The 26,066-nt window shown below is 41.4% G+C and overlaps 1 pseudogene; it reads left to right on the forward strand.

Moving 5' to 3' along the window:
* The first annotated feature begins 1,922 nt into the window (after positions 1 to 1,922).
* LOC108163374 lies at positions 1,923 to 25,714 on the forward strand (annotated as a pseudogene).
* Positions 25,715 to 26,066: the final 352 nt, after the last annotated feature.

Consider the following 26,066-nt stretch of genomic DNA (forward strand, 5'->3'; position numbering starts at 1 on the left):
TTAAACCCAGCCGAACTGTGACTGGCCACAAAAATAGTTTGTATATTTGGTAATGGAAGTTGAGAAATGAAAGGCTAAAAGGAAGAGTCAAGCACATTTCCAGTGGAATATTCAGTATGTTGTATGGTGCAAAGCTTTCAAATTCAAAAAGGTCTGTCAGTACATTACATCAACTGTGGGGGCTGTCTGCAGGGATGAGAGATTGAGAGAAGTTTCTTCAGTTCTTTTTTCTTATCATTAGATTAGTCTCATTAGGAGTACTCTGCTTGCATTGTAACTGCTTGTAACCACCATCAATTTGAAGAACTCCTCAAATTTCCCGCTCAAACCAGCAGAAAACTATACGTTTTCTTCTGTGCAGTAATACTCGGCTTTTCCTCTTTGCGTTGAAAAAAATGTTCTGTTGAATTGCAACAAATATGAACAATCAATCTGTCTGTCTGTTGCAATGTCTATCTGACATTATTACTTATTATTTTTTTGCTTTATTTTGCCATTCCACTTGTTAGCTTCCGTTTCCGTTTTATGCTTGTGCACGATGCACAGATGCAGTCGCAAGTGGCATACGAATATATACATAAGTATTCATACATATCTTCAGATACTCGCACGCAGATGGGTATTCGACATGCTTTTAAAGTCACATTGTCTTCATTGTGCTAACAAACAACGAAAATTACAGATACTATTATGTCAGACTATTATTTGAAAGTGTACTCTTAAAAAGGGTAAGATGGTTCTGACAAGTCAATTGCGGTGTAAATATGTAGAAAAATTGGCAAAGAGTAGGGATTAGGTAAAGTAGCGAATAGAGAGCAAGGAATCTGATCAGCAGACCCTAAAAACCCGCCCTCCTATTTCGGAAGATTCGAAGTAAAATATACTTTTCAAAAATAGGATAGGACAACATAACAATAAAATAACATAAAGACGGTGGGACTATGAAAGGTTTTGTCCCTATTTACACTTCTTTTATAACATATGCAATCTCTATAGGATATTAAAAACTTCAGTGTCCAATTTTATTTACATTTTACTCTCACAATTATTTTTCGTATATAGAAAATCAATACATATTTTTGGTTGTCAATTGTTTATTATGCAGAATGCCAAGTCCCGTATTTATTCTGCCGTGCTTTTACTGGCAAAATAATGTAGGAACTATGCCAATACAAAAATGTGAACATTTATTGAATTCATAATCGAACTTAAACAGGATATCAAAATCCATTTGAGAGTGCTCTATAGACTAATTAAATTCACACTTATCAAGACTACGAGAACTACTAACTATTGATTACAAAAATCAGCGCGCTGCTGGCGTTGGTGAGATCGATGACTGACCCTGCACCTACCCTATTGAGTGTTTGTTGGGACCCTTCGTTCAGCAGGACGACGTCGAGAGAGGCAAAAGCCTCCAGAGCCGTACGGCCTCTGGCGTTGGTTCTGGAGGACCCCCAGTTCTGGTCCCAAGTGTTGAAATCTCCCCGTGCCCTCACGCCTCCACAGGTCCGCTTCGCCAGGGCAGTCTTTCGCCCATTTGCTGCTGCTGCCCACCCTGTATGGTTCGCTGAGGATTGGCACCCTAGAGCGCCAGAAGGCGGCCCTGCAGTGATTCGGGTTGAGTGTCGACCTGGACTATCCGACCCCGCTGCTTGTGGCTGAACAGATTTTGCTGCCTACCTGGTGCCTGAACTCCTTGCCAGCTGCTGAGCAGATGAAGCACGATGGCTCTTTGCTGCATTCGTTTAAATTCCTCCTCCTCGATTTAAATTTCAAATTTCCGTTGGCGCTCAACTCCTGCTAGGCTAACCGAACTCCAACAGGCTGGCAGCCTTAGGTCATTTTTAGGCTGTCCGGCAGCACCGTCAGTGAAGCAACTCTGCGCGATCACCTGTCTCTGTGATCAGCTGCTTGGTGCGAAGCTTCAGTCGGAAACAGAACAGAAAAGTTGTGTGAAAATTGTTTTTCTTTTGCTATCAATGTGAATATTTCTGGATATCCCGCACGGAACGCACTGATTTTGCCGCTGCAACCGGGCGGGATGTCTGCAAGGCCGGATTTCGCACACAGTACGTGCCAGTGCGCGAGTAACCTGTTCTAAACAACTTTCCTTCTATTTTCCAGGCGGAGCACGGACTTATAACCGGAAAACTTGGAGCTCATGGTCCGGACGCAACCGCATTCGTAAATCGTTCAAACTTCTCTGATAATTGCTCAGGTGAGTGTGAGTGTGTGTCTGTGTTGACCAAACACCTTTATAAAAGGCTCCTGACGCCAGGTCCCAAAATAAATACAAATTACATTTTAGTTTTACATTCAGCCATGAATGCCATTGAAATCAGGGTTTGGCTTAGTGCGGCAATAGCCCGTGCCAAATGCGAGTCTGTTTTCATCGGTCCAAATGGTCAAACACTCCTGACCTGGCTTTTTATGACAAAACCGCGGCAAAACCGACAGCTGCCATCGACAGAAACTATCTTAACCTTTGTGATTTTTTTCTTTAAATTTATTCAATGCAGATCGCAACGTCACACACCAAACCTTTTGGGCTCCATGGCAGTTTAAAACCAGCCGAACTGTGACTGCCACAAAAAAAGTTTTGTATTTTATCGTAAGGGAAGTGAGGATATGAAACTAGAACCCTTTGGCGGCATTCAGTTGGCTGAAAAAGTGAAAGTCAAGCACATTTGCAGTAGGTTTCGGGTTCGGGTTCGGGAAAGCCGCCCACAGTGGTTGCTGAAAAGGGACGTGCAAAGCTTTCAAATTCCAAAAGGGCTGTCAATACAATACATCAACGGTGGGGCCAGACAGTGTGAGTCCCTTGAGATGAGAGTCAGTTTACTTCTTGTCATTACTTAAGCCTCATAAGGAGTACTCTGTTTGCATTGTAACCCATCATCAATTTGAATAACTCCTCAAATGTCCCTTGTTCTTCCGTGCAGTAATTATCTATTTTTCCTCTTCTCTGAAGTTAAGTTAAACAAAATGGTCTGTTGAATCGCCACAAATATAAACAATCAATCTGTCTGTCTTTTGCAAAATCTATCTGACAGAAATCTATTCTGGCTTATACTTCTTTTTTGCTTTTTTTTTGCCATTCCACTTGTTTGCTTTCGTTTGTGCACGTCGCACAGTTGCAGTTGCAAGTGGCATACGGCTATATACTCACATATTCGTATTCTGATGGATATTTGACATGCTGTGAGATTTACATTGTCTTCGTTGTGTCCTTTTTTACACTTCTTTTCTTACATATTCAACCTCTTGTAATTTCCTTAAATTTTATTTAAATTTTACTCTCACAAATATTTTTTTTTTAATTCCTGGATTGAAATCTATAAATATTGAATACCTATTTATTTAGACATAAGTCTGGTTATCCACGAATTGGAAGATCCGTGCAAACGCTCCTTGGATAACCCTTTAATGATTTTCTTTGATTTATAGCACCGAAACCATACAATGTATTAGAACTTTTTGTCAGATGGCACAAAAGAAAAAAAACTCCATTTACTAATTGCAAGTTTTAATTAAATATCGACCTTCAATGCGATGGACAAAAGGCGACAAAAAGCAGCAAGGACAACTCAGAGAAGAAGGCATTATACCGCAGTTTGGGACAAGGCCACGTTGATTTTTGGCATCGTAGCAGGTACAGAAACAGAACCAGAACAGACGCAGGACCTAAAGACTGTTTTAGGGACAGGAAATTAGGACCCAAAGACACTTTCGCCAAAAGGGACAGACAATTCCTGCAAATGCAATGTCCACGGATGGGCTTGGCGTTGGCGTTTGCGTTGGCCCTTCCGGCTCTGGTTCCGGTCGAGTCGGAGTAAACAAACGTTTCCGCTTTGGAAAAAGTGCTCTCATTTTTTGGCTGAATGGCCAAGCGACCCACTGGCGCTTCCGGGCGGTGTTGTTTGTTATTACAACCACAACCGACGACCGGCTGATATGCAAAAAACGTCGTGCTACACCCTCAGACATTCTGTTGAACTATAAATAATAGTTACAAATTTTTCGTTGTCCTTTTTTCGGTCACGTCTTGTCACAGGAACAACACAGTTAAAGTGCAAAGGTTTCCCTATGCAAAAATATAGTAACGAAAGAAAAAAGTGATACGAAAACAATAGCATTCTTAAATTGCGATGGACTGAGATGTATTAAAGTTTTTGAATGGGTAAACTTGAAGGTTATGTAAAGGAAAACCTTTCATGTTAGTTCTTGAAGGAAACAAAGTCTTCCAGTGTTTTAGTCTTCTTTTGTTTGAAGCATATTATTATATATGTAATTTGTTAAACTTTTTATCAGGGCTTCGACTGGCGTTCTCTGTATTTTTTTGGCCATAGCGCTATCAGGAGTCAATAATGACTTTTGATGTTTCTAAATTAGTGAGCGGCACTCTATTCTAGGAAATCAGTCTTTATGGTACGTAGGACACGTTAGTGTGGTCAGCATAAAGAAAATGATTTCATGTTCGATGTGATTAACCTTTGCCGTTGCCCTTTGCGCTTTTTTAGCACTCGAAAGCAGGGCTATGCGTTAATCAAATGTCAATTACGCTGCGGATACCAAAATTGATGGCAGGAGCCACAGCAGCCGCAACAGAGGAGAGGCCTGGGCTTACCGAGGATTCCGACACCCCAGATGCCAGAGCCCCATACCGCTAAATCTTGACGCTCGTTGGTTATACGTTCTCAGCGTTTTTGCCTTTTTTCCCTGGCAATCCTGGCATGCACAGACACAGACATAGAGGCACTGAGAGAGACAGCCACAGACACACAGAGGGAGAGAGAGATACATATATGTAGTGCCAATCATACTCGTATCGGGAGACAGGCATCCTTTGCTGCAGTTTGTTCCTTCGCTGCCCTTATTCTTTATGCAATTTGTCTTTATGAGCCACCCTTTTTGCTCACTTTATTCGGGGGCTCCGTGGCATGCGGCTTGCAACTTTGAGTGGTTGGCAGTCCTGAGATATGCCCTACATTACTTACGTTGCCTTCATTTTAAGTCCCACTTTCGTCTTCATTTTGATGGTCTTTAAATATCCCCGAAACAGGCAACTTTATGCATGTTAAACATTCGGATGTGCTGGACTCTCAGTTGGCAGCTCCTGCATTCGCCTGGTAATATAAAGGATATAGATCACACACATACATGTACTCGCAGCATGCTGCTACAGTGCGTATGATTATTGGCCATCGGGCCATCTGTGCATTTGCACAGAGGAAGCATCCCTCAAGGGCCCAGGTACCCGGAGCCTTTCTACTCCTCTTCAGCCTCAGCCAGTTGCCAATGTTACGCATTCGTCATCCAGTTGGCTGCTTGGATCCGTTGTCATTGTCCCTAAAGGCCGCCGGGCAGCTTGGGGTGTGAAACCAGTTTCAAGGAGATTACCGAGTCCATTATCAAATTGCATTCAGGGTTGTACCTGACTTGATGGTGACATAATTGATGGATACGTTAATTGCACTTGGAGTAGAATCCCTTCATATCTGCGTATTTTTTTCTGTTAGTTCTGATGGACATTCTGATGAACATACCTTCTGTCCTTCACAGGTTCTTCAGCTTCATTCTACACATTTTAAGCTGCAGACATATGCATTCCGCAATAAAATGCTCATTGCCTCCGTCTTTTTAGGCCTACTTTAAGAAATGTGTACACTGTGCACCGGTACTCGCTATAACTCTATTAAATGGGTATTTTAGCTCGTATGATGACAAATCCAAAATGGCAAAAAATATGATTTATTACCCGCCAAGAAAATGGCCACAAAAATGGGTAACGGAAAAATGTGATTTATCCAAAGGCACGTACACATTCGGGGTAAAAGATGTGCCTCGCTATAACTCTATTAAATGGTTATTATATCAGATAAAATCCTGATCGAAATCCTTGAAGCTTCCATCCGTTGCTTGAAAGAAAAGTTGATGATAGAATAACTTGGGGCATTTCCTCTATTTTCCATGAAAAGAGAAATATTTATTCAATGTAAAACATTACTTGTTGAACTACTGGCCAGCGGCATTTTCAAGTCTTAAATAAGAGCGAGCTCTGCTGAAAACAATAATCTAGATGTGGAATCAAAAGCTCATTTAATGATTTCCATTAGGCACATCTACTTTGGAACAATTCGAGAGCCCTCTAATATGGTTGGATGGATCCCTGCTCTTTGGTGCCCCCAGTCCAATGTTGCAGGACATGCATGCCCCTGAAAAGGGGCAAAAGTCATAAAAATGTTTATACTCTTTTTATGAGCACACAAGCTGCGGCATATCACACAGTTAAAAAATTGCTCTCGACCAGGCAGGACATTGTTTTGCCACGTTTTTGTTCTACACTAGAATCTTTTAGAATCGATGCTTACTTTCTTGTTTGGCTTTGTTTTTATCCCTTGTTCGTGTACCTTGAGACATTTACTTTTATGGTGCGACTATTTCAAGTTTTAGGCACTTTGATTATGACGTTAGATCTAGTAGCAAATACAACGACGGCTGCCGTCCTGTCCGTAGATTGAAGCATTGATTGTTTTCAATACCGCACAACAAATGCGCCTGTCAAAAATGAATCACTTACACTTAGTACACACAGACACACACACACACACACACAGCACACGCGCTCTCTAATGGATGGATGATATATAGTCATATATAATACATATACATACATGCATACATACATGGAAGTATTTATTTGCTTGGATATCGACTTATAGGCTATGGCGCTGTGTGCTACACGCATTTACAATTGAATTTGGCTTTCGTTATACTCTTATATATGCAAAGGAGAGGCAAGACTGTACTTAAGAAAATCAAGGAAGTAACTGAAGAAGGGAGAGAGAACAACGAACAAGGCAAAAAGAAATAGAGAAGAAAAATAAACGAGGGAACAGAGAGAGAGAGAGAGAGTGAGAGAGAGAGAGAGAGAGAGAGAGAGAGAGAGTGAGAGAGAGAGAGAGAGAGAAAGAGAGAGTGAGTGAGAGAGAGAGAGAGAGAGAGTGAGTGAGTGAGTGAGAGAGTGAGAGAGCGAGAGAGTGAGAGAGCGAGAGAGTGAGAGAGAGAGTGAGAGAAAGAGTGAGAGAGAAAGAAGGAGAGAGAGAGAGAAAGAGTGAGAGAGAAAGAAGGAGAGAGAGAGAGAAAGAAGAAGAGAGAAAGAGAGAGAGAGTGAGAGAGAGAGAGAGAGAGTGAGAGAGAAAGAGAGATAGAGTGAGAGAGAGTGAGTGAGAGTGAGTGAGAGTGAGTGAGAGAGAGAGAACGAGAGATGGAGTGAGACTGAGAGAGAGAGAACGAGAGATGGAGTGAGACTGAGAGAGAGAGAACGAGAGATGGAGTGAGACTGAGAGTGAGAGAGAGTGAGTGAGAGAGAGTGAGAGAGAAAGAAAGAGAGAGAGAGAGCGAGAGATGGAGCGAGACTGAAAGTGATAGTGAGAGAGCAAGAAGGAGAGAGAGAGAGAGATATAGTGAGAGAAGAGCCATAATTACAGAATATTAACCGAAAAACCCTCCTGCTTAGCTGCAACCCATGAGAATCGCATAGAAAGGCGCTGTTAAAATGAAATGTTCTTCAACAGTCTTCTGTTAGTCCGAAGTTAAGCTAATGCTTACTGTTAATGTGGGTATTACAGAGGAGTAACGCAGCAACACGCTTGCTTAGGTACCGCCTATGAGAAGCGCATAGAAAGGCTACGTTAAAATACTTTAGCAATCGTTGTATTCAAATTCTTTTTTACTAGAACATTTCCTAATGCAAATTTATAATTTAAAGCTAGATCTCCCTTTTCGGGTATATTCCCCAATTAAAGTGCGGCACTCACACTCCACCTAACTCGTTGCCACCACCGCAGGACTAGCCCTAAGGCCAACACTATTATGAGCTCTTTTGAGAAAAGTCCTCGGTTCGGCGGGGCATGGGGCTCTCCTTCTAGGGCTAGGCAGTGTTCCGAGGCTATTAATAAAATGAGAAAACCAATTTATCAGAGCCTGGCATTAATTTGATTGGCTTGCCTCAGGCCACAGGGCACTGAAATGCTAAGTATAATATATCACCGGCTTGAGATTTGCGGAAAACAATATTAATTTAGTAGGCTTTTATTTCTTATTTGGAGGTTTTTTTTTTATATTTTCCTTAAATACTCCATAATAAAAGTCCATACTCCTGATAGATAACAGTGTCAACAAGTGTCTCATACTTATTTGTTCTAATTTACATTTTGTTCTTTTCTATTACACAAATCGAACTAAAACGGGACCGCCCGTCTGGAATGGCTATGTCTATGAATTCAAGCTCTCTGTCTATGTCTTTAAACCAATTTTTATGGATTGTGTGTATAATATTTATCCAAGACCCTGTCTGCCTTGGCCTCTTTGCTTAATAATATTAGTTAAATTAATTTTTAATATTAATAATACTATTGTTATTTGTAATCGGAATGGAAGGATATGTAATAAGATTACCTTATCTTATGTAAATGTAATCCTTTTTTGGGTCAAAATTGTCGCCCTTTTTTTATGGGACAAGCCATTTGGTGGAGCTCATATTAGAACCATGTGTATATACATACATATATCTATATTTTGGTTGCAAAGCTTCTCGAGTACTCGTACTGTCTTCTTGCAGCCATAAAGGTGTGTCTGTCGGTTGGATTTCATCGTTGCCTACTCAATCTCACTTTATTGATAGACAGTCTATGCGCCTCAATTAAGCTTTGATGGGTTTTTACTGGCATGAGTGACACGCTGCATATGCGTCATACTTGAGAAGAGAAGATACTGGGGAAGATGGAGCCCTAATGAAAATTCAGCATCAATGCATGTCATTTGGGTGCACTAAGAGCGTTTCCACATCCGGGCGCGAGTGCTAGTATCTATCACCTTGCCACATCTTGTGTGGTCTCTTCGGTGTGTGAATGCCGTTGAGTAATGCTGAACTCTGAATGGAGAAAAGTTAAGGAAACTCTGTTGCAATCAAGCAGACGATACAAAAGTATTGAAAAGGTCACCATCGCGTAAATTGAGATCATTGTGGGGGAGAACAATAACAGAACACGTGTCTGTTGCGGTAGTTTCCAGAACACTGCGGTATCCTTGCCACGTAGTATTCTCCCTCCATCTCAGACACACTGGTTGGTTGGCTGGTTGTCTAAGAAATTCAAAGTCATTAAACCAACCCGGTAAAGTTATAAAAGAGCAATTGGCCAGACACAAAAATTCCGTCCAAATGGCCACAGAATCATCATTCAATCTGTCCGCAGCGAAACGTGCCAAGTTTTGGCGAATACTATGGGGGACAGGGATAAGAGCGGACTTTAATACGAATTGGCCCCTTTTCCCCAGGTGGCATTGAAGTAATTGAAACTCGATGCCATGTCAGTAACCTTGTCTTTCTAGGCCTCTGTGCTTCGCCCTGGAGCACCCACTGGTATCCGTATGGCAAACAAATGCACTTCGGGCTAAAAAAATGTTTATGCAATCCCCTGTTTGGCTGTGTGTCTGTTTGTCCACGGGCTTGTCCTACTCCTGGTTTCATTCCTCTTCCATCTCCGACTGATGCTTGCTGTGGAAATGGCAAAACTCCAAAGCCAGTTGGCACTGCCAAAGGCTTCTGGTGTGGTGCTCCCGAGAGTCACACAATGGATTTCCATTCAGCAGTAGGACAGTGCTGTGCTCTCTTTCCAGGCCGTACGATGACTGCCGTGTGCTGCCTGCTCGTTTGCCTTATCCAAGTAAATTATCCAAGACATTCAATTAATTCCCAGTGCCTACTTGGAATCTACTCATAGCCACCGTGCAAGGATCAAATGATGGTTTCGATAGGAGTTTACTGAAGTGCGACGAGGACTCTGTATATGAATGGGAACACTCATAGATGTCTGTCTTTCTCTGTGCTTTCACACCCGGAGTTTCTGTCTTCTTGCTCAGGTTTGCAGCACAAATACCCCTATATGTGTTTTGATTCTCTGCCAAAAACATTCCATATTTATGAGCTCGAACTTGAGGAAATGCGTCAGAATAAACTGAACCATTTTGCTTATTATTTGCGTGTTTCTCTGCTAATAAAATGATGTTGTTTTCGTTGCATGGCACTTGGCAAACAAATTTCACGGTCACGGTTTGACAAAAAAATAATTTGTACTTGTTTTGGGGCTCAAAATCAATTCTGATTGTAAAACTAGAGTTATTGTATTTGTAGACTTGAAATAAAGTTCTATCATGGTTATTGTTCTTTGATATTGGTATTAAGATGCCTTTTAGTTTTGTTTTAATGTTTGCCAAGCAAACAATTTTAACAATTAACAATTATTAACAATTTTAAGGCTATGGAAAACTGATTGCTCTACGAGCTTTTGTAAACTAGGAATAAAACTGATTCAATGCAGATTTATTTTAAGATTTGCTTGTCTTTAATCTTCCCAAGATCTTCTGCACACATCGTCAACTGGGGTAAGTCCCTGACTCACACCTGAGTGGAAGGACAGCTAAAAGCAGGAGATGAGCTCTTCGCCACAGCCTTGTCAGCAGAGAATCAACATTTATATTATTAAATTACGTATACGCATACGCGAAGTGAGTCACTGCAACAATGCGTAGACGTATACCCAGCATTTAAATTGCGCCAACATAATTTAATTGGCAGCACCGCCAGCTGACAATGCCAAGATATAAAATTGTGGTTGTACCTTTGCGTCCATATGGGGGGATTTATACCCATATTCTCCGCCTGCCAGGCTCTTCTCATGGAGTGAGACTTGGGCTATATGACGAACGGTGTGCGAGTACGAGTACGAGTATGCGGCGTGCGACAGGAGGCACGTGGCGCCTGCACCCTGCCAAGTGGCACTTATTAAAACGTCAATTACTCATTCACATATTGTTTGCCCGTCTCGAGAGTGTTCTGCAGCCTCCTGCTCTACCCAGCGCGAGCCCCATAGGTTGACAATGAAAGCGCGTGTGTAAAGAGACGTCAACAGGTTTGTTAATTCCGTGATCATAAACAGAGCTAATTGGCAGGCTCTCAGGTGTGGCAATAGCACACTAATTGCCCCACATTCAACAGTTATCTCTGTCCAAGTTGCTTGACAACTGCCCAATGGTCAGGGTTGTTATCCCACCCAAAAAAAAAAACGAGAACTTTCAAAGTGAAAAACTCACCACAAAAGGCCTTTCCTGAATACATGGGAACTGCAATCGTCTGGCCAGTGTCCTCCAGCAACGAGGCGACAAATAGTAGCCATGACAGCTGCCCACTTTGCTGGCGATGCAAATATTCCATCGCGCACACCCACAGACATCGACAGTTGGCGAAATTCAAATGAACACAATACGAGTACGAATACTAGTTCGAGGAGAAAGGACACGCGTTTGAAAACGAGTTGGCACTCTTGTTTTTTACTGATCCCAACAATTTTCAAATCGAATTCAGCGACGTTTTTCGCACTTTCTTAGTTTTCTGGACATTAGACAGGAAGGAAAATGCAACAAAAACCCAGAGATATGGAATGATCATTTGTTAACTGGATAGAAAAGAAGACAAGGAAGTGGGATACTACAAAGAGATAAAGTACTACCACTCCATCCTGAAGCACTAAAGGGTAATGGTTAGTACTTAGAGCTCACCAATTTTAGGATTATATAAAGATGGCTACAACCATTCTACCTCTACCATCGCCAAGAATCATTCGTCATCATTAGTCGAAGGATTAAGAACAGCGAAACTGAGAGACAAATGTTGACACCAGTGGATACAAATATACGTGGAGCAGACGACAGGCGTCAGACGGAACCACTCACTAACTCAATTACTAATGAAACCACATTGCACCACAAAGCCCACAAAATCGGTACACAACAAGAACAACCACAGCCACCAGATCAACTAATTGAGAATTCTGACCAATGAGGTCACATGGTGACCCTGCTATAGACACAGTGTTGAAAGAAATATTGTGAAATTTTGGAAAACAAAATGGACGACCTGTGTGGGAGGCATAGATTAGTAGTGGGCCTAAGTTGAACAGTTGTTTTTGTACACGAAATCGTTTAGTTTGAACTAAAATTGCAAATTGTGGGCTCTTGTGCCATGACAATTTGTTTTTGTTTAGCTGCGGACACATTTTCAAGTGATCCTTCTAATTTGGATGACAGCCAAACAATTATCCACCATTTTACGGCGTATAATTTGTCACCAATTCATTTTGAATTGGTACTAGAAATTTGATTTGGTTTTGACGTTTACACAGCGTGTGATTCGTGGTAGTCATGAAAATGGACTGACTTTTTGCCTTTTGTTTAGTCTTTATATTAATTTTTGGAAGGTACATCCTTGTACCTTATATATAACAAAAAAGAATATCTTTGAAGCCTTACGGCTAAAGCCAACAACTTCCTAGACATAATGCATTTATGTTTATGTCCTTTATGTCTCCTCGAGTAGGGATTCAATGGTGAAGTCATCTGGAAAGTTTAAATAACACGTGTCTGTTGCTGCACGAGAATTCCCGGGACACACAACTATTTTATGTGTGCTGTAACCAAACATGAGTCCTATCTCAACTGTCTGGAAGATAGTCCTTTCGATGTCTCCATTCATGTCTGAGGGCTTCTTTCCATTCCTCAACGTTTTGCAGTAAATAAAGTGAATTGTTCAAATATTTATGAACCAAAGAAATTTCAAATTCAGACAGAAAAACCTTTCATTTCATTGCACATTTAGAAACCACTCTACAAAGATATAGTTTTCTCAAGCCATCAGCGAACTATGAGCGCCAAAATCTGTTATGGAAAAGGTAACTAAACAAAAAGGCTTATTACACATAAGGCAGCAATTTTCAGAATATGTACTTACATATTTTGTCAAAATGTTTTAATGAAACACCAAAGTGCACTTAAAGAGAGAGGCTTGGGGCAATTTCAATTTAGTTACAGCCACACGGATAATTCCACGAGCATCCTGAAGCTACATGAATAAACGTGTTCTACAGGGATACTACAGCACTTTGCATGTGTAGAATGTTTAAAGCCGTACGCAGAACAGAAGTTACCAATAGATTGTCATGGCGATAAAGCCAAATAGAGAAGTGCATGAATGCCAATGCGGGCGGCATTATGGAAATTTACATTTTTCGATTGGACCCTGGGATGGGGATATGGGAATTTCTTTATTTAAATTGTCGGTCGGAGGCCTGGCTTTTTCCTTTATTTCGCTTGCTCGTGGCGCAATTCATTGGAATCTGTCGATGGCTCATTGCTAGGGAAGCAGAACAAATAATTAAAAAATTGAAAACCATAACAACGGCTATCGCAGCTTGACTCCGCACCCGTCCGCTAATGAATCGAGCACTGGGTCCGTGCCAATTGCCGTCAAGCACCGAGCGGGAGTGTGTAAAGGCAGGGCTTTATTGGACTTCAATTCATTAATTCGCACTCGAAATATTAATACCAATGGCGGAGTGTTGTTTGAGTTTGTTCGCAGAAGAAGCTCTGTTATATCAAAGACCGATTTGTGGCCTGTGTTTTTTGTTTGTCCTTTGTTAATATGACTGGCAGGACATTCACCTGTTCTTTTGTAATAACTATTTATTGTTCTTTTCATGGTAAATTTTAAAGTAAATATTTTTTTATTTTTATGGCCTTTAATTTTGCCTTTGGGGATCAAGGGTCATTCAGTGGGCTTCTATATCTGGCCTTCTTCTGAATAGTCAGTCAGTAGAGCAACAACTACTTAAAAGTATTACCAACGGGTTTCTTCTGCTTAAATAGACATAATTATTATCACACCTTATACACTCAATCAACCAATGTTCAAAAATGTTATTTAACCTTGAAAATATGCAATATATATTTAATTAGCATATGCTACTTTTACGAGTATTTTTTAGCAGTTGTCTTCCCCTGACACAAGAAATCAGTGTTTTTCCATAGTGGATACTCAACAGAACTTAATACACCTGACATACACACACAACTGACACCTTGAATAAAAAAGCCTGGCAGTAATTTCTTGGCCCATTGGCCAAAGCATGGGCCAGGCCACACACTGTGCACCCATACCCATACAATCTCTAACATTCACAGAGGAGTGAGCCCCCCTCAGTGGCTGCGTAATATTTTTCCCACAAGAGGGCATAAAGTAGGAATATACTGACCATACTGGGTATCAACACACTCATGTGGCTCTGCGGCAGCACCTAAACTAGAAAGAGCGCGGGAAATGTGGACTACGCGAGGCACACCACATCTAATTTTCTGGGTTTTCCGGATGTTCACCGGCAGACAGGGGAAACCCTTTGATGTCCAAAGAGTGAACGCAGTCTGTCGAATTGCACTGGAAATTATCGAAGCAGCCAGCGAATTAATGTTCTTGGATGTTCTTCTCAGCTCAACAAAGTCGCTTAAGGTAACATAAAAACTTTTCTCAACTATTAAAGTACATGAGAAATCCTTGGCATAATGCATTCCGAATGAAACAGATCCTTTAATACAGCTAAAAGCAAAGGAAAAGGAGCAAGGCCAGAGACAGTAGAGGCAGGAAGATTAAGGACGTAGGGGCTTCTGGGGGCTCATGGTACCCAAAATATCATCCACATCTCAAATGGCAAACCCCTGCTGTGTTGGGACTCGACTATTAGCATATTTCCGCCATGCTGCTGCCACTTAATGATGCAGAAATGTGGCTCAGATTGTGGTCAAAATCCAGGCTGTTGTCAAGCCATTGATTATGCGTGCTCTTACCAGATTTTGTACTCCCCTCTGCGGTACATACTATACGTATATATGTACCTTGTATCCATCTATTTATTTATTTATTTTTTTTCCACTGATGGGTTTCGCGAGTTGCGATGTCTGCGATTTTCGCTTGAAGAATGAGCACGAGCTCGAGTGGGAGTGGGAGCATATTGATCCCGGTTATATTTACCAATTTATTCATGCCAAAAACGTTAACGGTAACTACAAACTATTGTACAACAGCCCCCTCCCCCATGTGATGGTGGTTCAGGAGGGTGCTGTGGATGCTTTCCATTTGCCATGCAGAGATTTTCATCTTTTTCTGGTTCTGGTTATAGTTCTGTTTCTGTTCCGTTTTTGTTATGCTTTCATTACAATACGAGTATTGCAGGCACCCGAGGTGGTGCGTTAGAGCACTCACTCATCAAAAAGGAGGAAAAGCCGAAAAAAAAAAACCAAATCACGTTGAGGAACCCCATTCAAATTCAGAAACTTCTGCTGCCTGTCTGTGGATTTCCAATTAAAATGTAGCTCAATCACAGGCATTGAATGTGATTAATCAATCATTGGATTCGACTCATCGTCTGATTATGCGCTAATCAAAGTCAGCTCTTTATTGGAAGCTGTGTCCTTCGCCCATCGTTTCGCTTTCTTTCCTTTCCTCTCTTTACTTTTCTCGATTTCTCGCTGCTCGAATCACAAAGGATTAAATTAAATATTCTGCTAATCAGGCGAAAGAATTGTTGCGCAATCTGCAACTAAACGCCAGATTCCGTATCCACTATTCAAAGCCCTCGAGATGACGACAGAGAAACGATTACCAATTAAATATGCAAATTGTCTCCCTCTTTTTCTCTTTCGCTGCCACTAAAAGTGGGTCGAAAAAAAGGCAGCCGCAAATCCCTTTATTCGGCTCTTATCCAATTCCTAATCGAGGACAGCAGTTTTCACACTGAAATTTAACTACCGCTGGGAGATAGCCTTGAAGCATTTTATAAACACAATGAAAATGATCATTTCTAGTCGAGTCTCTGAGGAAAATTTTCACTTCTTGCAGCTGCCATCAAGCTCAATCCAAGTTCTAGCCACAAAACGAGTCCTGTTTCTTCCCAACAAGTTGACACACAAGCCCGCACACAGCGAAAGTTTGGTTTGGCCGCACGAATGGCAAGCTGCCTGGAGATACAATTCTTTTGTATCCGCCACCAACCCAACTCCTGAACACTTATTTGGCAACTCGCTTTAGGTGTGTTTTTGGGGGAACCACTAGAGAAGGTTAACATGAATTGAATTGAGTTCTGGCAGTGACCACAAGCCAAGGATACATCAGGTGCTTAATTTTATTGATTCCATCTAAAGTCTCAGAATTGCTAAGCCAAAAGGATTAAAACGCTCAGGAAACAAGCTGTAAATCGTGCCCAAGCGAGCCGTGTAATAAATGCGGAAACATACGCTCCATCCAGGGGGAGATTCTGCCATCCATGCTATCGCTGGAAAGTGGAACAGAAGGGTTCACCCAACAGGAGCAGCAGCTGCTGCCACCTAACGAGCTATGATATTTTTGCGGCTTTAAGTTGGAGCCATAAAGTTGATTCGTCCAACGTCCTGGCACTCATATGAATACTCGTAGACCAAATTGTACACCCACTACCAGGCGTTGATTTATGAAAACATTACGGGGACGTGATGTGAGCGAAACTGGGATTAAGACTCTGCAACAGCTATCAGCCAGCCAACAGCCAACAAGCAGAGAGGCAAGCGGGCCAAACGGCAGAGTAGCAGCGACTCTAATAGCTCAAATTTTTCAAATTATTGCCAGTGGTCGTGGGTGGAGTGGCGAAGCTCATACAAATACTAGTATTTGTAGGCGTGGCATTTGGCTGCTGTGAGACGATTACATAACGGGGCGTATGCGCAACGCGTTGAGTCAGCTGCAAATGAGCCGGAGACTGTCAAAGGAAATTACATGGGACAACTCAAATGCAATATGGAAACTTATGTTAATTAGTTTAATTACAATTTAAAAAAAAAAACCTGCTATTTGCACTAGTATTATATTATAATAGGGTCGATAGTTCTTATATGTTGATGGAAGCAATAATTTAGGTTGCTGGAATTTTACTTCAATAGCTCAAAGACTTTTTCGAATTACAACTTCAGCTAACCAAACAATTTCGAATTTTGCTGCAATAACAAGTTATGTTTGTTTGCTCTCCAGATTTGTTTATGGGTCACGCTTAAGATAAATGTGGCGCACGGTATTTGTCGATATATGTATATATATCTTATATATATGTTAGCCCCGCTGACAGACGACCTACAGTAGCTACAATGAAAGCTTTGTGGTGATGGTAGGTAATATATTTCTTGCTTTTTTCCCCTTTACTGTGTCGATTGAATGTTGATCATGTGGGGCAGCACGTATACGACTGCTGGACGTGACCTAAGTCGATTTACCTCAAAATACTTATATGTCATAGAGTACCGAATCGTAGGTTTTAAGCAGAAAAAATATTTACCTTTACCTTTGCTTAAAGGTTAACCTTTACCTTATCCTTGTGGACAGAGACCTGAACAAAGCATACATTTGTATAATGGATGAGTTTTGTTCTCTTTTCTCAAGAGCTTCACTGAATTCACAATAGAATTACTTGCTGGAAAATTTTGTTTGACTAGGCATCAATTTACATCAAAGTAAAGTAAATTCCCTTCTGCCCCTCTCACTTACTCCGAATCCAATAAAGCAACTTTGTATTGTCAATTTAATAAAGCCTTTTTTCGAGTGCATATAAATGGATTATGCCTGTGCCTCTGTGCTGGTGGAATATTTTATTAGAAAAGTTTTACGCTTCGCTCAACCTCAAAGTGGGTGGTGGCAAGGGAAAGTCCTGATTAGGAGTTATGAAACCATCCAAGGAATGGATATTTATTGGGATTGTCTATCGATTAAGTTTCTGAAGCCCGTTGCTGTGATGTCAGTTATGGCCACGTCAACAAAAGATTGTTTTGGCTTTCATCAGGGGACGCCAAGGCGGGCATAATATTTGCAGTCAACTTATCTGCAGTTGCAGTTGCACTGGCATTACATTCCAACTCCCACCCAAAGTGAATGCCCAAACAGTTGACTGGGTAAACAAGTGCACAGAGGTTCAGAGGAGGCAAAGTTTAGGGTTTACTGGCTGCTGCTTTTAGATGTGTCCTTGGCCTTTGTGCCGTGACAATTGATAGATGCTACTCTATTTCTTTTAACACTCCGTTAGCCTTCTCCTCTAACCAGTTAATTTGTATTTAAGTTCTTTTCATTTGATGTACTTTGGATGCAACTGTGCATGGATGGCGAGCTCCAGCTTATGATGCGACTATGGACCATAGCCCCATCAAATTTTTTTGATCCAATTGATGGTTTCTGACTGACGGTTGAAATTGAAGAAGGCAGATTTGAAATTCCAGCTGAGGATGAATATTGCGAAATTTATGCAAATACTGGAACGAAACCCAAAGCACCGACATTGCCGGTAGTCCTCTTCTATTAGCCTTGGCCAAGCTCCAACAGCTGTATCGTGTTAGAGTGCTGTATTAGTTACATTTAATTCCCATATCGCTGGCAGAACTGATAAGATCTTTGATGAAAAATTAATCCTCAATTTTGAGTTTCTGTGAATTAGAATTTCTCAAATTGGTTCCGCCCTAACTTATCTCAGTGTAATTCTGACTCGAAAATACCGATTTCCTGTTCGTTGTAATTCCCCACATGGCTTTCCCATGTTTACTTTAATTTCTCCACCAAAAAAACATGACTGAAAAACCCCAAACAACAACATCGAATACGGTCAGAGGGTCGCCCTTGGTGGTATCCTAGTTTCTATCTACCCCCGACTGTCTGCAGCTGAGAGCCGAGAGTGTCGAATAGAGAGTCAGACAGGCAGGCACGTGCACCGACATAAATATGTATGTAAAACAAATGCCGGAAATTAAATTGACTGAAATTTTATGGCCGAACTACGTGCAAGGCAGCGAAATGTTTGCATAATTCGTGAACAATTGCCAAAAACCAGAAACGGGAATGACGAACATTTTTGCTTAAATCTCAGTGTTGATTACTCAAAATATGGGGAACCCACAACTTTAAGACGAGACATAAATAATTGTATTTAGGGTGCGAGCATAAAATCCATAAAATGCACTAACGATCTGTAGTCAGATAAAGGATATTCCGACTGTCAAATGGTATTCGGGGTTCTGGGCTGCCGGCTGTAAGCCCACCGAAATTATCGTAAACGAATTTGTTATCTCTGGGTAACACGACAACCAGCTAAAATAATAAAATTTCATCTTCCGCTGCCGAATAAGAAGACTGAATGGCAGCCACCCAACCAACCAGCCAGCGGGCTGCATTTTCCTTTTATGCGGAAATTCTGGTCCGCCAAAAAGGCAGAGGATGTGATGGTAGGAAGGCAAAAGCCAAAAGTGTTTGGCGGATTTACCGCACGAATCGAGGGTACGTGCGAGTGTGTGTGAGAGTACTTAATGCATGTCCATGACTGGAATTATGTTCGCATCAGCAGTTATTTATGCAGCCTAATGCATTTGGCTCAATGCGATTTGAAGATTTATGGTGCAGCATTGGCTGGCTAATACGTCAATGGCATGATTTCATGAAAATTCCATTATTAAAACATTTTTTTTAGACAGTTGTAATTTACCTTAACGTGTTAATAGCTGTCACGTAATGATAATAGGCACTCGACTTTAGTAGACAACAACAAAAGCCAACAACAAAAGGGGAAACATAACAGAAAAGGAAAGTGCAGGGAAGGACAGTACAGCCCAGGACAGGACGGAAAATGTCTTCACTATACAGCACTGGACACCTCTGACATGATACAAACATCTGATAGCAAAGCCTTAGCATTATTCCCTGCAACTGTGACTTCAGCAAGAGAAGGAGCCACACCAGCATCAGGCTCGTGAAAGCCAGCCGCTGGGGGAAACAGATCCTGTCCCTTGATGTTGTTGCACTATTGATGCCGGCACTGAATGCCCAGAGAGCACGTCCAAGGCCTGAATGCCAGTGCCACACCAACAAGGCAGCTGCTTGCGGCTTTTATCATCATCATCATCAGAAGAAGCAAAAACAAAAGGCAAACAACATTGAATGCAGGGAGCCAATGATTGGTTGGGTATTCCTGTATTTGCGGACATTGTTGTGCCTGGGACTTGGAGAACGTGAGAATTGTATGAGCATTCCGGAATACCAGCTAATCAATAAGAAAATTCCATAACTACCAGTACCAGTAGATTCCTTATATTCCTTCTCAAGATTCCAGTTTTATTCCGACCTGCATATCTTGATAGTGGCTTACGTTTCCAATTACCACCATTAGCTAGGTGAAAATTCAGTTTGAGAAACCATTTTCGTGTCCGGCTGGCCTCGCGGACTTCTGGCTCGTCAGAAAGTACACTAGAATGTGTCACGTTCGGGGTTCACATGAGTCTGCGGTGCTTTGTCTGGATGCGGTGTCACCTGGCGACAAGGTGTTGGCTTTCATCTGGATTTTAGTTACCATGCCGAGCCGCAACGAGCCGCAACGAGCTCATCACATGTCCCTCCACCCGACGGCACTCCACGGTGGCAGATTAGACCGCCAGCACGTATAGAGGACTTGGCATCCAGCCAGATGCTGCTCCTCCAATCAGATGTCAATTACATGCAGATTACCGGGGATTTGTGCCTCCTTTGTTCCGTCTTTTACTTTGAGCCCAAGGATTATGAGTGCTTTGGAACCTCTGTATCTCTATCTATCTTTAGTTTGGAATATACATATACATTTGTTCCTGTCAACAAGTCAATTGCTATCATCCTAATTATCCCATGGGGACCACTTTAGCCTGGGCTCAATAAAAGTGTATACATTTTCATGTACAAGATAAAAAGGACACCCGTGGAGGCGACCTTCGAAATGACTCAACATTCGTTATTCTTGAATCGATAAAATCTGCTAAATTTGTCACCAACAAATGAAGTGTTTTTAGAATAATGAGACACAATTTGTTAAACTGTATACATAAATTCATGGAAAAAGGTATTACCCGATTTCCATAGTTTACTTTTCAAGCTGTACCTGTAAGGAGTTTTTCGGTACACTTCGCTTTCAAAATGTATTCCAATTACCATATATTTTAATGGATCAACGCTTCTAGTAATATTGGCAGCAGACAGCGCTGGCACGCTTTCAATGAAAAAATAATCAATGTACATAGTCGTATAAATTTCACAGAATATAGCCAGCGGAAGTTGGCTAAAATGGAGCTCACCCATATCAATATCCGCTAGCGGAAAGTTGCGAAGTTTTTTGCGCTTTCCTTTTAAAGTATGGATAAATATGTGCTCGTACATATATGGGAGGTACATTTTGCACCTCTTTTTCGATGGTTCTGGTGGCTGCCCACCTGCTGGCTGCCTGCAAATGTAAATAAGCATAAATTTGCCTTTTGCGCCCTGCGTGTTTGCCCTACTCTTTTGGGGGTTTCCCTGTTTTTGGAGTTGCTTCTCATGTCTTCTCAGTTTTTTTCGGGGGCGCTGTCAGGCCCTCTCAAAGATTTAAGATCACCGCTAGTAGAAGGCGGTGGGCAGGTGGGCAATTGATGGCTCTTTTGATCTGCTCCATGTTCATTTGCCCTGACAGCCGAAAGTTCAGTGAAATTTACCCAATTTGGGTCGACCCATCTCGTGGTTAGGTTGGCTTTCTCTTGGGGCTGCTGCTGCTTGTACAGCGGTAGCAGCAGTAGGAACAAACTCAAATGACATGAATTCTGTCGGTCCTGCTTGAGTTGAACGAATGCCGAGGAACATTATACTGCGGGAAAAACAAAAGATAACTGGAGACTCGAATAAAAGAAGGCGGGCCATGTTTTTGGGGTGTCGCCAGTCAAGGACACTTTCGACTGTCAAAGATTATCAGTTGTACTTTAAATTAATTTGCTGGCAATGCGGCTGTCACCCTTCGGGACCGCCCAGCAAATTACGGCTTGTCCTTGAGCAGAGTCGAGAGATGGGGATCAAACGAAAATGAGGAAATGGAAAAACATGACTGTATGGCTGTTATTTTGGATACCCTTGCAGATCCATTGTTTAAATTCCAGGTGAAAATTATTTTTGGATTCGATTGTGTACGTAGGATCATCTCCAATAAATATGTTTGTTTCCTACAGAGAGCTTCATACACGAAAAAGTGTAGCAAAAAAGGTTTCGGTTCCTAGTTTCTGCTAGATAGTTCTTGAAATCAAGATTTGATGCTGATCACAAATAAATACTCGTACACACTATAAGGAATTAGAAATGCTTCCTTGGCTGTGTGGCAAACATCTCCTCATCTTCGAAATACAATAGTCTATGAAAGAGTGTCTCCGCAGGGAAGTGTATATAAATTTGCTGTTGCCTTTTCCGCGCTTATCTACATTTCTGGAACAGCATGGTTCGGGTGTTAGTTTTATGGTCATTTCATATTTTTTCAGATTCGCTTTCCTATTGTTTTTTCTACTCTTTCACCCTCGCAGTCTTTTTCCCCGTGCAAACTGGTCGAATCGCGGCTTAATGTTTGGTTTTTTTTCCATTTTCCGTTTGATTTTATCGGTTCTTCAAGCGATTTGCTTGCTTTCCCCTTGCCCCACTTTTATTGCAGTTTTATTGGCTAGATTTAAAATCAATTGGGGTTTTGCTTTGGGCTTTCTACGTGTATATAAAAGAGTTTGTTTTTCTTAGCTTTGAGATAAAGCAAATGCAAATTTTTGTTTTTTTTTGTAATCTGAAAACCATTTTTTCAGGCATGCAGGTATTGCATATGTTAGTTAGCTATCAATTAGTTTCAAACTGTTCAGTAAGATGCAGTAAAAAAAGTATAAAATTGGTTTAAGGGTCTGAAGTGTACAAAAATGCAATACGAACAAGCATTTTCCCCAATTAAAATTTTATTAACTATTGTAGGGCCCTGTCATGGGATGTCCACATCCTTATGCAGTTTGCTTAGTAAATTACACATCGAATACCCAAGGAAATTGATTTCAGTCTAGTGTTTCTTCAAAACATCCATCATACACTTCTTCCAAACAACAGATATCAGCCTGCTGCTTAAAAATATTTAGGTATAAAAACAATTCCCTCATTTTACATCCCTACATTTATAACCTAGCTGCTCCCTTTGTTACCTTTCAGAATCCATTTTTAAACTTTTCAAGCTATGTATCACAGGAGATTGATGATAGATGATGATTTAAGCTTCTATGTTTTTAAATTTCGCTTTTATGGGTTGGTATACAATTTACAGATAGGTGGCATTTGTCTTTATGGCTATAGATAAGCATCTGTGATTGCGACGGCCCCAATTACATTTTTAAATTGTGTATGCAATTTAAATTTTATGTTAATGGCAGGAAATTACTCACAGACTGATATGAAAACATATAAAACAACGTTTTGCCTCTTAAAAAGATTAAAAAACGAGGTGGAACGTTGTGAGTTGCTGCGGACACCGCAACTCTACATTTATACCCGATACTAAGTCAGTATGGCTCTCCTCCGGCAGACGCCGCTAATCTTAAACGACACGACAAAGAGTGCGTGCGAGAGAGACAGAAAATCAGTCTGAGCGTGACGTCGGGCGCTGCGTAACAACTGCAAATTGATTTGTTCCTATTGGCTATAATCCAATGATCCAATCTGATCCAGATTCAGGAATCTGATAGATATGGTCATTATCTATGATTCTGCGTTTTTAGTTTTCTCGAATGTGCAATATTGTTGATGCAACAGATTTTCGTCCTTTGTGGGGGCGGAAGGGGGTGGGGCGAAATTCGGAGATATACGTTTATAGTGAGATCTAACAGAAGTGCGGATACCAAATTTGGTTACTCTAGCCTTATAAGTCTCTGAGACTACTACTTGCGAGAGCAAGAGAGAACTGAGCTTACAGTTCTTTGGTTTCGACTCGGAAGCTGTTGCCTGCGTCAATGAGCAGCTTTTAAAAGAGAATTATCAAATATTCAAAGAGGCCATGCGAATAAAGAAGCATATATGTATGTAGTTCTTGCAGCTGTCTTTACTCGGCGCGGCCTCGTGCATGTACGATCTAATGATAGAGAGGGCATTCAATGCATTGAGCGTTTGGATGAGCTTTTGTCGCTCGCACCATCTAACTAGCCCGCACAGCCTCTCCCCCTCTCTTCGATAGCAAAAAGCTTTCGCTCTTAATAACATACATGCTGCTTTCATATTCTTATCAGTTAGGCTATAGTTTGTATTATCTTTTTATCACAGTTCTTGCATGCAGTTAGTTAATTGTTTTTCAAATCTGGAGTTTGCGCCCCTAATAAGTTCTCACTTTATTAATGAATGGTGAAATACATAGGTAGTTCCATAGCCGGACACTCCAAACATTTCTCCAATTTACATACATATGTAGAGTGAATAAATAAACTCCTCTAAAACGGGATTCTATTAATTTTTGGCCTTTTCTTATCTAGAAAACAATATGTGCGGATCGAGTTCAATGCAAAATGTGGGCCTGGCGCTTACTGACAGCCATCGACCAACCAATATCTTAGTGAATGGAATAATAGAATATTCCTTTTGATATGTATCTGCTGCTTGCCCACAGCAAATTCTCTGTAATGTTTATTTTTTATATGCTCTTCTTGATTAAGTATCTAAATAGAAATCGCAATAAATAATTTGTATATGTTTGTTAAAGGGTGCTTTAAAGTCCACCCCCAGAGTTTCCAGATTTCTAGAGATTTCATTATTCGAACACTCTTTTCACATTTTCTAAAATGTTGATCTTCGTTTATTTCATTTTTTTCATTAGAGATCAGAGACAGATATTTTTTTACAAAAGTTACCAAAAAGAACAATTGCATTTGGCAACTCTCCGCTTTGTAAGCAACAAATTTGAATCACTTGAATGACAACCCTGACAAACATATGTTTTTGCGATTGTCTGTGACTGACAAATTTTTCTTGCGACAAGGTGGTAGCGCTGCCACGTTTTAAAGTAAAAAAAAGTGCAAAAGTTTCTGAGTCAATTGGGCACCAATCAAGCAAGAAATTTGAGCAATGGCAGGACGTGGCCATAAAGGAAAGACTGGCACACTTACGGTCGATCAATTGGCGGCGCTTGGCTGTGTGAAAAACCTCCCCCCGTACAGTCTGCGCTGCAGACAACATTTCCGCCAGTGATAAATAAGCCCATTGCCGTCGAGGTATGATGAATCTACGAAAGAGCCTACTCAGAATTAATCATTTACATCTTGACTATATTCCTCTGGCAGACAACAGCCGCAGAGGCCTATCAGCTGATGTGGAAGGCAAAGTTTTTGAATCGCATGCGGGATTTGCCGTATTACATTGTTTCAGAGAGCCAGAAAAATTCAGAGCAAAAAGTCGGTCGAGAGGTAATTAATCTTGTACGTTTGTGTAATGGGTAAATAATTAGTTCTCCGCGTATACCTGCAGAAAGCTCTGGGGCCAACGAAGGTGAAAAAGCTGCCCGAGTTCAACTACAAAACCATGCCCAAGGAACTAAACATGTCCAATACCAAGCGACAGGGCGAGGATCCGCAACCCAAGTTTCTGGCCAAGAAGACCAACATTGAAGAAAGTCTGAAAGTTCTAGAACAGACGGAGTTGAAAACAGGCGACGAGAATGAGCAAGACGACGCCGAGAAAGAGCAAGACGACGCTGAAAGTGAGCAAGATGATGCCGAGAAGGAATCTGAACAGGACGACGAAATAGACGATCCTGAGGCGGCACTAGACCATGAAATGGATGACGAGAACGACTATGGCAATAGCTATTTCGACAATGGCGAAGACTACAGCGAAGAGGATGACAACCTGTCTGATGGCCCCGTTATATAATTAGCTAGTGTTGGATCTCTGATTAACTATGCTGCCAATTCAGATTTAAAGTAAAATGTATATTTAGAGGGATGTGTGACTTCATCGAAATTCTTGGGGGGTGAAAAGAGTGGCTGCAGATGACGAGATGCAAAATGGGAATCCATCAACCTTGGGCCATGGCGGAGAACTCACGAATCTAATGGTTCCAGCCCACACCAAAACGCCGGCACTGAGGATGGCAGTGTATTTGGTGTTCTGCTGGCTGTACTGCTCCTTCCTTCCATTCACTGTTTAGTGCTGGTGGTGGCCGCTTCCGTGGTAGGCAGCGCCGACAGAAACTGGAAAAGCTTGGAGGAACATAAGTTAGTAAATCTTTGGCCTGCCACGGTAATGGAAGGCTCAAACTCCTGCGCCTGTCTATGTGGGTGCTCGATTGCTCGAA

This window comes from Drosophila miranda, chromosome 4 (assembly GCF_003369915.1).
Source record: "Drosophila miranda strain MSH22 chromosome 4, D.miranda_PacBio2.1, whole genome shotgun sequence".
NCBI classification, from domain to species: domain Eukaryota; kingdom Metazoa; phylum Arthropoda; class Insecta; order Diptera; family Drosophilidae; genus Drosophila; species Drosophila miranda.